This window comes from Lonchura striata, chromosome 4, assembly GCF_050655825.1.
Source record: "Lonchura striata isolate lonStrDom1 chromosome 4, ASM5065582v1, whole genome shotgun sequence".
In the NCBI taxonomy this organism is placed as follows: domain Eukaryota; kingdom Metazoa; phylum Chordata; class Aves; order Passeriformes; family Estrildidae; genus Lonchura; species Lonchura striata.
Window position 1 is genome coordinate 15558185 of NC_140706.1, and position 14235 is coordinate 15572419.

The window sequence follows — 14235 nt, forward strand, 5'->3', positions numbered from 1 at the left end:
CTATTCAGCAGTTCTGAGTCAAATCCTAACACCTGATATTTCTGATATGCAAACTGTTAGCTTTTTCTGTTTGTGCAACAATGAGACCTTATCAGCTTTGCCACTTTTCATTTTGACTATGAAATGCATCCACTATCACTCTTCACCTGTGTCCCTGGCAGCTCCCTTAGGTTCAGATGGAATCCGGTATGTTGTTTGTCTTGTTCAAACTACTGTTGATTCAAAACAAATCATAGCATTGTAAAAAAGATCAAGAGTGTAAGACTGCATTTGAATGCTGACAATTTTTAGTGTGCAGCTGTATTACAGCTTGGAAATAAGTTTGGAAATGTTTTTGTGGTGAAGTGGTCTGCAGACAGCAAATGCTGACTAAAAGTTACTGAAAGCAGAACAATAGGAAATGCTATTGTGTGCTATGGTCAAAATGCAAATCCAAAAATTTAGTGGCAAGGTTGAAGTTTTTGGTTTGCATATAATTTTTGTGGCTATTCAAAACATGCCACAGACAAAGACAGTATATTGAAAAACAAAACATCACATTCACCTTTGATTTTACAAATTCTCTTCCATACATTGTTCTATTTTCAGGTTTCCTTGTACAAGAAATCATCTCTCCTTCATACAAAAGATACACATAAAGATTCATACAGACTGAGGCAATACAACAACTGTGATTCATCTTCAGACTAACATGTACATAGCAACTCTAATTTTATTTACAACCATGAAAAAAGAAAGCTTTTTCCAGAATATAACCAGCTAGCTCTTCTGTGTCATGAATCTCTTCCCCTATCCTCTTGTTTCTATACTGCAGCTCAAGCACAAATGCAGTGTTTTTCACATAACCAGATCTATTTTTAGCCTGAATTGTAGGAAGTCTGCAGCATTAATAAATGGAAGAGAAGTACAGAAGTACACCGCATGGTAATGTGCCAGTGCAAAAGCTACCTTGGCCTTTAGCCAGTGAACTGTGGTTAGATGTTAGAGCAATGAAAGTAAAATCACCGCTTGTAATGGAATGATTAATAAGCTGACAAACTTCCATGCATTTATTTCATACTTTTTGAATGTCAACCTTATTAATACCAACATATTTTCTTTTTATTAGTGTTATCTCTCAGCCTGAAACCCAGAGGAGATAGATATATCTCTATATCTATGCATATATATATATATATATATATATATATATATATATATATATATACATGTGTATTTTTATACATGGAATTGAAGTTTGCTTAATTCTGTGTTTAAATAGAAAGGAGGATACTTTGCAGTGCAAGCCCTGACATAGAAAAGAAAAAGGAATAAGGAAGAAGCTTTTTTATAAACTAATATTGCAACTCCAGTAGGCATAAAACCCATTGTTTCATGATTTTCTCTCCTATTGACTGTGCAGTTCCTTGTTTGGCACCAAAATTCTGAAAGCAAAAATGCTTCAAAGCTGTTACACAGAGGACAAAAGTTCACAGTTCTTACAGGGACACAGAGTCTTCTGTAATCTCTTCACTTCTCACCCAATCCACAAAACTTGTCCCAGCACTGTTATGCTGTGGACAGATGGATGTTTATATAAAAGACCTTGTGCCTGAATAAAATTCCATTTTGGAGTTATATAAAAACAGCAATTACTGGGAAATGGAACTTTTTAATTAAATGTATTCAAAGAAAGTAGGGATTAATGACTTTAAAGTAGGGAGTATTTAATGGTTGCAGTCATAGATCATCCACTAGTGAAGCTGTATTATCACCATCAGGCAATGATGCTTTTAAGTATCAATGGTGTGTGCATTAATAAGGCTTCAAATGTTTTTATGACAATATAATTCACAACACAACTAATGTATACTATACCTACTATTAAAATAATGCCTTAATAACCTTAATTCACAGCAACATCTTCAAAATAAATAAGGACACGCTTCAGATCAGGCTAGTTGTCCCTTGGCCCAGTGAAGTGCAAATAAACTACACATTGAAACAATGTTGATGTGGTAGGGTATGGTTCCTCATAATTACACCAGAAAAATGTAATAGCTGCCTATCTGATTCGCTGATTTATCGGTAGGAAGAAAATGATTGCTTTGCACTTCAGTTAAATACAGACAATAAAACATAGGCAAAATTATTTACTGGCTCTGAAATTTTCCTGCACAGATCAGAGCCTGGGTTGTGCACATCTTAAAAATCAAGATCTGACTGTGTACCTCCGATGGATCAAATATGGTGAGAACAGAAACCCACGCACAGAAGTCAAAAGAGAGAAAAACCGAACACCAACATTAGCTTTGTTTTTCTGTTAAGAATTTTATTCAGGTACAGCAAAATCAATACTTGTCCTCTGACTGTACACAGTGTACTTGAGCTGTTCTGTCAGGATCTATACAGAAAACAGAGATGGAATTTTAGGTAGGTGGATATGATGATCAGGTGGAGGTAAAACACAATGGCATGTGTGGCCTCTGCTTCCCAGAATGACTGCTTCTTGTAGTGCTGTGGGGACATTGTGTGGGGACATTGTGTGGGACACTGGCACTGCCTTACACCACTTGCTCACCAATGCTTGTGGTCTGAGTGTTTGTGCTGTGAAAGTCATCCCCAGGGGAGCAGCAGGAAAGTGCCATGACATGGCAGCTGCATCTGAATAGGGAGCGTCCTGCCTCTTCCCTCCCACCCACTCCACCCTGCAGCACAGCATAAACAGAAAGAAGTACTAACAGTACCAACAAACTGAGAGTTCCTACACATATAGAAAAATCAGGATGTCCAATCTACTGGTCACTTAATAAATTAGATACCAGATCATTCTGCTGCTTTATAATACATGATGCTGTACCTCAATTTGACCTCCCTGCACTGATCTTCCGAGACATGAAATGACTAAAATCTGAGCTCCCTCTTTGTCCATATCCAGAGAGATTTATGCCAAGAACTGAGCTAATAAGCAAATAGGAAAAAACAACATTCTTAACCCTTCTCTGTTTCTGGTTTTCCCTTCCTGGTTTGTGAACCCATTTATGGGCCCTGTGGCAGCTACCAGAATCATCACATCCTACTTGGGGTGGCTGCTGGCTGTTCCTGGTGTGTGCCTTGAAATATCTGTGTTGAATTTCTGGGTTAGTTGTACAGGTGAGATCAAAAAAGGAGAGACCAATAACGCACAATTGTTTCACAAAAGAAATGTGTAAAATTACTTAATCCACAGATTACTTAGATGAATAACTGAGCTGCCAGCTGAAGAGAAAACATATTTTCCAGGAAGTCTTTCAAATGCATCCATTCATTTGAAGTTCTCTATAACAGCAGTATTAAGAAAGGTCTTCTGTGCATGTATCAGTGCTACCAATTTCACTGCAGCACTGCTCTCAAAGCTGTTAAAGTTGTGGCTGAGGTTGTGCTTCAGCAGCACAGCAGCCCTGCTGTTAAAGCTTCTGGGTATCGGTGATGCAGACAGCTGTGCTTCTAGAAATTAATTTGACCAGTTCAGTATTTTTCAAGAAAATTTGACAGATTACTTTTGTATCAGCATGCTTCATGGCATGCAAGGGATAATCTGCCAGTTCCATTCCAAAATCAGATCAGGTATTGCCCAACACAGACAACAAAGTCAGCCTCAGTTCCACAATGTTAATATAACAGAAATATAATTTTTCTCTCATCTAGACCATCCTAAATTTATATGGATTGATGATCCAATGCACAAGGATACATTGCTAATGGGTATGGAACCACTTATGGATACATTATAAAGTACAATATTCCCAAATGAAGCAGGTGAGGCCCATTCTTCAGCCCTCAGGGAGGGTGCCAGTGCAGCACCTGTGTGCACACAGCTCAGCCCTGCCTGCTCCCAGCAGAGAGTGGCCCCAGTCACACTTACTAAAAACCACCCTCACTCAGGTTGCCCTGAAAAAGGCTCCAAGACAGTTTGGGAGACAGTGAGGTGACATGGGATGAATTGGGAAAATGTGCCATCGGGTCATCACCTGGGCAGACATTTATTAAACACCAGCTCTCAGTGCCATAGGTCCATCTCATTTACTAATGGAAATGCAGCATCTACCCAGTGACAGCCACAGGTCTGCTGACTGGAATGTCCTGCTTGTTTTCCATGATGAAGAGGAACTGGACTAATTGGACAGACTGGATGAGGAAGCCAAAATCTGTGGTCTCTTGCTAATAGCACTGTCCATATATTACTGATACATGTAGAGAATGTGCAGTGGCCCCAGTGCTGCTGGGGACAGTGCAACTCTTATTTCCAGAGTGGTCACAATGTCTTTGGAAGATCACAAGACATGGTGCCTGTCGCTGGAAACTGACCACAAAAACAACTACAATTTGGCTATTTAAATCTTTATTTACAGAAAAAATATAATTTACAACTTCTTACGTGAGCAAGGCAATGTGAATTTCAATTCTGGCTCAAGGTTTGGGTAATTTTGCCTATGCTAACACATCTATTTTCTTCAGGCAGTTCAGTGCTTTTAGAGACCAAGGAGAAATTTTGAACTTTTTTTGCTAGTGTGATCACAGTAATGTATCCTCTATCTTCAAAACAGCTTTTTAATGTGTTCCAGCCAGGAACAAAAATATCACACAAGTCACAGAACAATCGTCAAATTCTCATTATCACCCTTAGCGTCAGGAGAAGTCAGTTTTATGGAGAAGGAGTTAGTGAGACCTCAAGATTCCTGTGGTGTTTTCAGTTTTTTTTTCTATGAGAAAATAGCCTCTTGGTAGAGCATATAGCAACCAGAAAGACCTTTCAATGGTTCCCTAAACTACTCTGTGTCCCATATATATAATAAGGAAACTAATAATTCCATAATTTAAAATGGGTACTCTGAGGATACTTTCTGCTCTTGCCAAACACCAGTTATGTCTCAGTGAAATTGAAGCCACTAGGCTCAGTTTGGCAGTAATTCAGTGAAGTATAATGGCCTGTGATATACATAAAGTCAGACTGAATTCTATTCTGGTGCCTTATGTCCTTTAACACTATCTGTCTATGAATAAATGATGCTTTCATGAGTATTTTTGAGGTGTTCTGACACTATGAGAACTGAAAATTAAAATAAACAATTACTTTTTACTGCATTTTAAAGGAACCTTTCTAATTTTTACGATCTTGTTCCAGAATACTGTCCTATTCAACACCAAAAGAAGAGACATAGAAAATTCTTTACTTTTTTTTTTTTTTTTTTTGGCTAAACCAGAATTTTTCAAGTCTTTAAAGATGGGACAGTATTTCCATAGTTGCAGCTCTCATGTGTCATCTCAGAAAAGGAAGCCATTTATCACCAAGTTAAACTTCTGTGCAAACGCCTTTTGACTTTGACAGCCATTACCTTTTGCAGCACAGATTGTTAAGTGTAACTATTATCAATTAAATAAGTAACAATTAATTTACATTTCTTATAGCAATTTATATTACAAGGCAAAAACTGTAACTTCCAATATTTAAGTAGTCTTGATGAAGAGAAATAAACACATATTTTCAGGGTTTGAAATGGGTTGGTTTATGCTAATACACCATATGACACTTCAGAGAGATCCACCAGCACTTCCCAGATTTCTGGAATAATGGGATCTTTTTCCGTATATTAGTGTTTCTGTGTTGGGCAATACAGAAATCCAATATAATTTTTTGACTAATACACATATTGCACAACAGTATCTAAACAATTTTGATCATATTTTCTAGGAAAGCATTCTCAGTAATATTATTGATCTGAGGATAAGCTGAAAGGTTCAAAATGTCTCTCATATGCTCTGGTGAACACAGAAGATTCTCAGCAAGTGGCTGCAATGTCTAAACCATCTCAACACAATCAGTCTGTGGCTGTATCCTGGTGGTTACATCCAAGCCCCAACTTTGCATGTACTCACTCACAGCATCCATGGACATTTGAAAAATTTGTGCTTCATGTTCTGTGCATAATAGCAACCATGCTTGTGGTTCCTATCGTTAAATAGCAACTCCTGTCTGAACTAGGCTCCAGAGTAGATTATATTAAGCTCCACAACCTTCCCCACTTCTAAAAATAATAAATGAAAAAAAAAAATCTCTGAGGTCTACAAAGTGACATAATTCTTTCTTCCCTCTCCTAGCTGCAGATTTGTAAGCACCAAGATTTTTGTTTTCATAGCTTTCTGAAACTATTTTCTTTTTCCAAATCTATTTCAACACACAGCCCCATGAGTCTATTATCCTTTCCCCTTCTGATATGTGGTTCCACAGATGGTACAAATGAACTGGCATATACAGTATTTGGTTAATCCTATGCTCCTCTGAATTGCTGTTTTGAGACTAATGCAAATACTTTATTATTGTGAATTGTCTGCATTATGTCCTTGCCTATATTGTTTGATTTATCGTGCTCTTCCTGAGTGGGCTCATTCTGGGGGGGTGCTACTGAAGAATCATACAATTTGAAGTGCCCCGTAGTTAGCTCCAATGAAAGGGGAAACTCTTGCTAAGAAATTTCCTGAAATCTATAAAATGGCACAGGGTATAAAACACAGCCAGAGACAGAGATTTCCAATCATTAAAAACATTCTGAGAATGAATGGGAAAAGGATGAGGTAATTATGGTATGAGTCAATTGATCAAAAAGTGAGGATAAATTAGTCTGCAGACACCACTGACCATTAAAGGTTTAGAAGGAATATGCACTTTCAGACCACTTGTTTTTAAACTTTTAATTGGTTTTGCAGACTGCAAAAGACCCCTAGTCTGGGTATTCTGGAAAGCAATATGGTATGTGCACCATGAAGTGAACATTTATGGTGTGGAGAACGTAAAAAATTATGGCAATATTTTTACGTTCTCTAAGTATGCCCAAGTGTCCCCAGCCCTTCATTAATCTGGGACTTAGTGGAGAAATTAGTTAAAATTTTCTTCTGAAAAGACTGCAAGTTCTTGTATCCAATCTGTGACTGAATGGTCCATCATATGTTGAATAAACTGCTACTTGGGAAGAACCTTAATTCAGAGATGTTAGTACTCATAGACTGTTTTCTCCTCCTTCTCCCCCTCTCCTGGAAAGCAAGGCCAGAAAAAATAATGTAGAAGGTTTAGGAATGACAGGATACAAAGGAAATTGCACTAATGCTGGTGTTTCTTAGGTGGCAATGCCAGCTAAAGCAGTACCATGCTGTCCCACTGCTGTGCAAGCACTACTATTTGTGTGGATGTACAGCAAAACAGCTGGGGCAAGAAGTCTGTCCAAGAAATAACAAGGAAACAGGCATGTATGGACGGACAATCCGTATGTGGGTTTCTGAAAGCAACTGGAGACAGTTTTCTGCTTGGTGATAGACAAAGGCGTCTTCAGGATTGTGTTTTGAGCCAGATTCTTGCTGGCTTCTTTAAGGAAAGCTATCTTGTTTTAGCTCTTATTACTGCTGATTGTCACAGCTCCCCAGAAAGGGTCATTCTGGCACAGAGGAGGATGTTAATGTCGAGGCTTGTGGCTCTCAGGTCCATACTTGGACGAGCTCTTGGGGATTAGCCTTACACATCCATGAGTAAAATGACAGAACAGCTGGGTACCAAATCTCTTTGGCCAGAGGTCAAATAGAAAAAACTATATTTAGCTCTATATTACATTTAAATTTCTTTTTATCTGTGTATGACTCTTCTGGTTCTCTCAATAGCCAAGTATGGTGAAAGTGGTATTTAGAAGAACCCTTTTCCTGATAGAAATACAAAGAATGGTCATTTAACCGTCAGGCTGAGCCAAAGCAGTTTTTCTGCCTATGGTTATAGAAGCTGTCCTCTGATACTGGCAGAGCAGCAACACTGGGTATTCATCTTCATCTAGGATTTGGTACTACAGTACCATGTAAAGTACTAGGGACATACAAAAATACCATGGCTGTTCAGCCATTTAAGATTCAAGAGAGTGTATCAGACTGTTCCCTGATCTTTGATACTCTACAAGCTTGTATTTCATATTCAGAATTTTACACAGCACTGGGTTCGTGCCAGGATAGAAAGAGGCTGCACCTGGGCACAAGCAAGGTTAACCTTTACTTTTCATGGCTTTACTTTTCATGCTGAAAGTTCTTAACCTCAGGTGTCCGCCCTACTTGTTAGTACCAAGAAGACAAATTAAAAGAGGCTGGCCACGGGTGCAGCATGGGCATATCTGAGGACACACAAGCTTCTCTCCCAGTCACTGGGTTTCACTGCGTGCACAAGGCTGCATCCAGTCCAGAGAGGATCAAAGCCTATGCCAATACCACTGACCAGTGGAGTAACAGGTTTGCATTGCAACTTATGTCTGATAGAGGAAAGTCCATCTTCTGGGAATGACCATGCCCAAAGACTCCTGGGGGAATTCCTGGAACCCTTTCTAAGGAGAAAAGGTCAGGCTGTGTGCCAGGGCAGCAGCACTCAGCTGATTTCCAGCCCTACTGAGCACTGGGGGCAGCAGGCAGAGCCACAGTGTTGCCTCACTTCACCTGCACAGCAGAGCCCTCTGCCAGGAAGACCACTGTGTGTTTGTTACAAGATGTGTAAGGCATCTAATTCAAACATTCAGAGAAGAACCTAAATTACAAATACGCCCTATCATTTTATGTGGGAAGATCAAGAACACTCTCTGCTGCTCACAAAAGAAAAAAAAAATAGAAACATTGCACAGTCTCTAGGCAAGAGTTTGAGCCTTCTAACAGCCTAGATGTAAAAAGAAGCACTATCTTTTCCCCCTCTTATTGACTACAAAATAGCCCAAGGTCACCAATAAGCAAAATGAAGGCTCAAAATACCAACTCCATGTGCAGACTTGCAACAAAAGTTAAAATTATAACAAATCAACAATTACTCATTCCCATGGTGTTCCACCTGCCCTCATTAGGTTATAAAGAACAAATGTCAGAGATAACATTCAGGAAAAAGGTGTTCTTCTGATAAGGAAAATAGCTTTGTAGCAGTTCCTTTGGGGGGAAATAGTCTTCCTTCCCTCCTTTTAAAAACAGACCAGCTGATCTATTACCAGATTTGTACAAAGTTTCACACAACAGTGTCCTTAAACTGCTGTGTCTCGGTAAAAGAAACGTCAAAAGGTCCCAAGATTATTAACGCAGTGATTTCCAGATAAGACTTGCAGTTTCCATGTACAAATATCCTCTTCCTAATTTCTAGTACTGCAAACTCTTGCTTGGAGTTTCAAAGTCAAGCTGTGTTCCTTTTGCTTCATGTGTCAACCCTGCACTTGGCTCCCACCCGTTCTGCTGCAAAATGTGACTCAGAAAGGAAGAACCCCTCTAATCTGTGGAAGCTGCCTAACTTTCTAGCACAAACAGAAGACATCAAAAGGTAAAATCTTACGTCTCTCAGACACACACTCAAAGATCAGAGGTATTCAAGAAGGAGCTGTTAATTTTTTTCTTTCAGATTTTAGCTCCATTTTGTGTACCCAGGTACACATTTCCAAGTGTTATAGGTTCTCCATGGCATTCAGGAGTTGTCCTCACATCCTGGACTGTGTTCTGTTGAACATATTCTCACCTGTTGGCCACTCTGCTTGGCTGCTACATGCTTGCCTTCAGCCCAGGCAGCAGGCCTTTTCCAGAGAGAAAAGTTTCTTTTACTTCTAGAAGTGTATATGGGAATGGAGTAAAAAGAGACTGCCATTTCTCCTGCTAGCTGACAGGGAAAATTGTTATTACGTATTGTGATCCCGGTACACAGGAGAAAAATAGTAGCATTTTCCAGTGACAGAAATAAAAGATACACACAAGCACGTGTTTCTGTTAATACATAAGAAATAGCTGAATGAAATGGTGACAATATCTGGAAAAAAAAAAATTAGGAGAGCTGTTCTTAAAGCTCATTCTTGGTCTGTGACCTCAGTTGTAGCACTAAATCAAATATCAGGAAAAAAGGGACCCCAAAGTACCATTTAAGCATTTGACTCCATGAGCATGAGCCACAAAAGTCCTGTGTGTCACCTGCCTTGGTTGAGGTGAGTCTGGTACATACTCAGACAATTCAGAATTCAAAAAACATGTTTAAGACTTGACTTAAGACTTAGCAACTCTAGTAAATGGAATGTGCCAGTACTGTTCTCTGGCAGTGAGGCCAACTGGCAGAGACTGTCCTACCTGTATAAAGTTAAGCCTTCTTATGCATCAAAACAGGAGACTACATACAAATTCCCTTCCAGCAGTGGACTGACTATCATGCCAACTACTGAACTGTGTCCAGGAGTTCTTTGGGAGTGAACAAAGTAGGCAGGAACAATTCTAAAAGAGTATAGACAGTGCATTCAGGTACCCAAGAACACCACTAGATGCTTTTTAATATACAAAGGTGAACATAACCCGAGGGTCTTGAGAAGGCAAATGAACTCTAAGTCTGGCAGATGTGGATGGCCTAAGCACACAGAAGTACAAGTCGTGTACATGTACAGAAGAGCAACCACTAGCATGTTTACTCCAATCTGCTGTTCAGTCACTCTTCAATTAAAAAAAAATTAATCTTGAGAGCAGACTGGAGAAGATAAGTCCTTGTTTTTATTCAGCCATACTCTCCAGTAGCTGAATCAGTCTGGCTCCTATTTTGACCCACAGAGCCAGGCTCTCCTGGTTACATCATGGCCCCACTTCAAGAAGTTGCTCACAGCACCCACTATTTTTTTTAGGCCGTTTGTGGTGTATGTGCACACGAGGCTTTTGACTCCCTCAGGTTAAGTAGGATGTTGACCCATATGTCAAGATTCTGGGGCAAGAGTTCTGGAACATCAGAAAAAGCCAGGCATCTCCTCCCACCTCTCATGTTTTGCTGTAAAAATAAGCAACACAGTAGCTGGCTGAAACCAGGATGGCACAGATGCCTGTGGTGTCCCAAGCAAAGAAATCCAAAAAGATAAGGCTCTAGCTGAAGGCTGCAGTGAAGCCACTATGTCCAACTGTAGCTTTACATCCTTCTAAGCAACCTCAGCTCCTCAGCTGCGCAATGGATATAATGGCTTTTACAACATTATTGAATGAATAAAATAAAATAAAAATGCAAAACCATCAGATACTATGATGGTGGGAGTCCAGGTAGATCTAGATTTTCAGAGTCCACAGAAAATGAGAAGGCATAACAAAATTCATTATATGAAATGGCTTTACTATGCTAGAACTTTCAGGCATATTTTAAATGATGACACAGACATATGCTTTAGTAAATGGACACGGATGAACTTTTTCCCCCTCTCCATAATTATTTATATTTTATAATAGTTGCAAGAGGCTGCAGGCAATGCATTTTCTTGTATTTTTGGATGGCTGAAGTCATCTGGTTTTCCTGATGCTATGCTATTTATTCAAGGTGTTTACGACTGATAACTAAGCAGAGATGCACTCTCTAGACTTTCCCATTGGTGCAGTAACACACTGCCTAAAATGGCCAACAAATATAGGGGTAGTTTTTTTTCAACTAAATTGAGGAAAACACAAAATTTTATATTCATATAAAAATATTTATATGATAAGCAAAAACCCAAAAAAAGTCATCACAGATTAACCCTTTTGGGGTTTTGTTGAAGTTTTTTGAGTGCTCCCAAATGTGGAGTCAAATTTTTCATCACCAAAAGTGTTTTCTGTATAATCACAATTACTATGATATTCTAGATTCATACAACCTTATTTATTAAAGTGCAGAAAGTTGAATGTCATTAAATGGATGATTCTAACAGCCCTTGCAGATAGGAATAAAGTGGCTAATGAGATCTGTTCATATTACCTTATTCCTAAGGTTCCTAGATTGCCGTGCCAAATGGTTGTTTCACCTTTGTATAACTCATGATCACACAGATAGATGAATAGCTTTTTTGGACTGCATCTATAACTAACCTCAGACACTGTTTCAAGATCTTGATTCCAGCCTTACTAGTATGAAGCTGAGCAAAGATGAACTGTATTAATTGTTCAGAAAAGCATCCATTTATGTACCTAAAAGAAATGAGCGTGAGCAAAATGTAAGCAGATCACCTTTCAAAAGCTTTGTCAAAGCAAGCTTGAAGAATATTAAATGCATATACTTCTATAAGTTTTTTCCCTGTTCTGACCTGATTTTTTTTATAACTTGGTATCATTCTACTGAAATCAACAAGCCTCTTGTAGCTGATATCCTTTGAAGTTCTTTCTAATCTAATTTTTGTTCAGAAAGAAACTAAGAAAAAAAAAGAATAAAACTTTGAACAATGAAATCAAACACTGGAAGTTAAAAATGTAAGTTCCCTTTAGGTTTGCTTGAGAATATAAATTAGGAGTAAAAGCTGGTATGATACATCCATTTTGAGATGTACTAAACAATCACAACTTCTACTTACACAAAGGCATTATCAATGACCAGTAACAGCCTTCATAGCAGGTATCAAAAAAGCTGTCTTCCTCTTTAATTTCACTTAAAGTAAAAGGCAATAAAAAAGCCTAAAATATAATTCCAAACCAATCAACATTTAAAAAGTATGTTTTATATTATGACCCTTTCAGTGATTTCTCTGGTATTCTCTGTTCTTTAAAGAAGCGGTCTTCAGCAGAATTTGATGCAATAAATGTGGGAGGACAGTGTAAGCAGAAAAGTGAGAGCACCTTCATAGATAGCATCCTTCTTGAGTCCCCTGGGGGGCTACAAAGCTTTGGTTTATGTGGGTAGATTTTGTTTCTGCTGTTTCCTCTTGCTTCATATGTTTCTAATCTCTACTCTAGTAGTCAATGAAAAAGACAGTTCTTGAAGCCTCTGTGGTGGGTTTTTTGGTCTATAAGGAAGACTGCCTTTTCCCTTTAAACAGGGTTTGTTCTCAGAAGAGCCTTGAGAAATGCTTAACTGGGCCCTGTGTTCTCAGCAGAAGTGGGCTGACAGCAGAGACTTTGGAGCAAGCCTTGGAGGTCAGACCATGGCAGTGTCTATGTGTTCTTCACTGCTGTGATTAATCTGATGGTCTGCACACCTTGTGTTTCTACAGGTAGTTAAACGTGTAACTACCACAGGAGAAGCTTTGTACTTATGTCACTCTGGAGAAAGGTCACTGCTTTCCAAGATATTGTTCCAGTTTGTATATGGTTGTGATTGAAAGCAGTTTTCCTTATAATTTATTGTAGAAACAAAGAATCTAAATATTAAAATAAGAATACAGGAATCAACCTATCTGTATACTAAACCAGAAAGATCTCAAAGAAACTGAGGGACCAGATGGTCTTCATAGTGCAATTAGGCACCAAGAATGTGCCCAAAAGGAACAAAAAGTATCATGAATATTATATTTGTTGATAACATTGAAAGACTTCAAGAATATACATTTTGTTCTGAATCATTTGTCATTCTCCTTACACTGTTAACTATCATAAAGAGCAAGCTGTATTTCATGTTATGTTTTTAACTGCAATTATTTTAGTAAAATTAATTCATTTTTAAAAGTACATTGTTCAAGAGCACTTAGCAATAGAATATATGATATACTGTTCTTTGTAAGGATGAAAATCTCATCTCACACACTGCTAAAGCAAATCAGTAAGGTAGCCAAGGATACACTAGAATATCACCATGATGTTGGGACAGTTATAAAATATAGACTTGCTATTAAATAGGCTAAAATATTTCAAATGATACCCGAGCTCTAATATACCTCATCAAAAGGCAATCAGTGAAAAGGTCTGGTGTAGTGTTTAGATATTTACTTCCTTCCTTTGCATATCACTATTAAAATATTATTCCCTTTTATATTTCATTACTTGGATTGAAAAGTCTCTAGAAACAAACATCTGCCATGCTGTAGACATGGGACCTACATTCCATTGTGGCATGCAGCAGAATTACTGAAAAGCTGGACTAGTAAAGTACCAGAATGAGACAAGGTCTGCTCCAGAGTACTGTGATCTCTGCCTAATCACCAACACCATTTTGTTTAGACAAAGTGGTGCTGCTTGTGCTTTCTTTAGAGGTTTTGATCCAGCATGACTGAGTCGAATTCTGCTTTATAAACGAAATGCTGTGAAATCCTAGCTAGGGAATACAGCTGTGGAGTTTTTTTCATGTGACTCATACTTACTTTATATAAAACCATCGTATTGTGGATAGAAATGTGCACTTTAATTAAATCAGCTCTAAGTTTTGCCTGAATGATTAATAAAATGAGAAGATTCTCTGTCTTGCTATGAAAGCTCTATTTTTCTGTATTCCTCCATTCTTTTCTATGCTTAAAGTCTTTTTTCAAATCAGATCCCCATGTT

The 14235-nt window shown here is 38.4% G+C and overlaps 1 protein-coding gene and 1 long non-coding RNA gene across 26 annotated transcripts in view; one reads left to right on the forward strand and one right to left on the reverse strand.

Annotated features, from left to right (window-relative positions):
- LOC146767545 (uncharacterized) overlaps positions 1–12420 on the forward strand; it is an 82786-nt gene extending 70366 nt beyond the window's left edge. For both annotated transcript variants that reach the window (XR_014955072.1, XR_014955073.1), the window contains exon 3: positions 9158–12420. This is a non-coding gene — a long non-coding RNA (uncharacterized LOC146767545). The remainder of the gene's footprint in view (positions 1–9157) is intronic.
- The window catches only part of LDB2 (LIM domain binding 2), a 363337-nt gene that overhangs the window by 22135 nt on the left and 326967 nt on the right, over positions 1–14235 (reverse strand). The window lies entirely within an intron of this gene.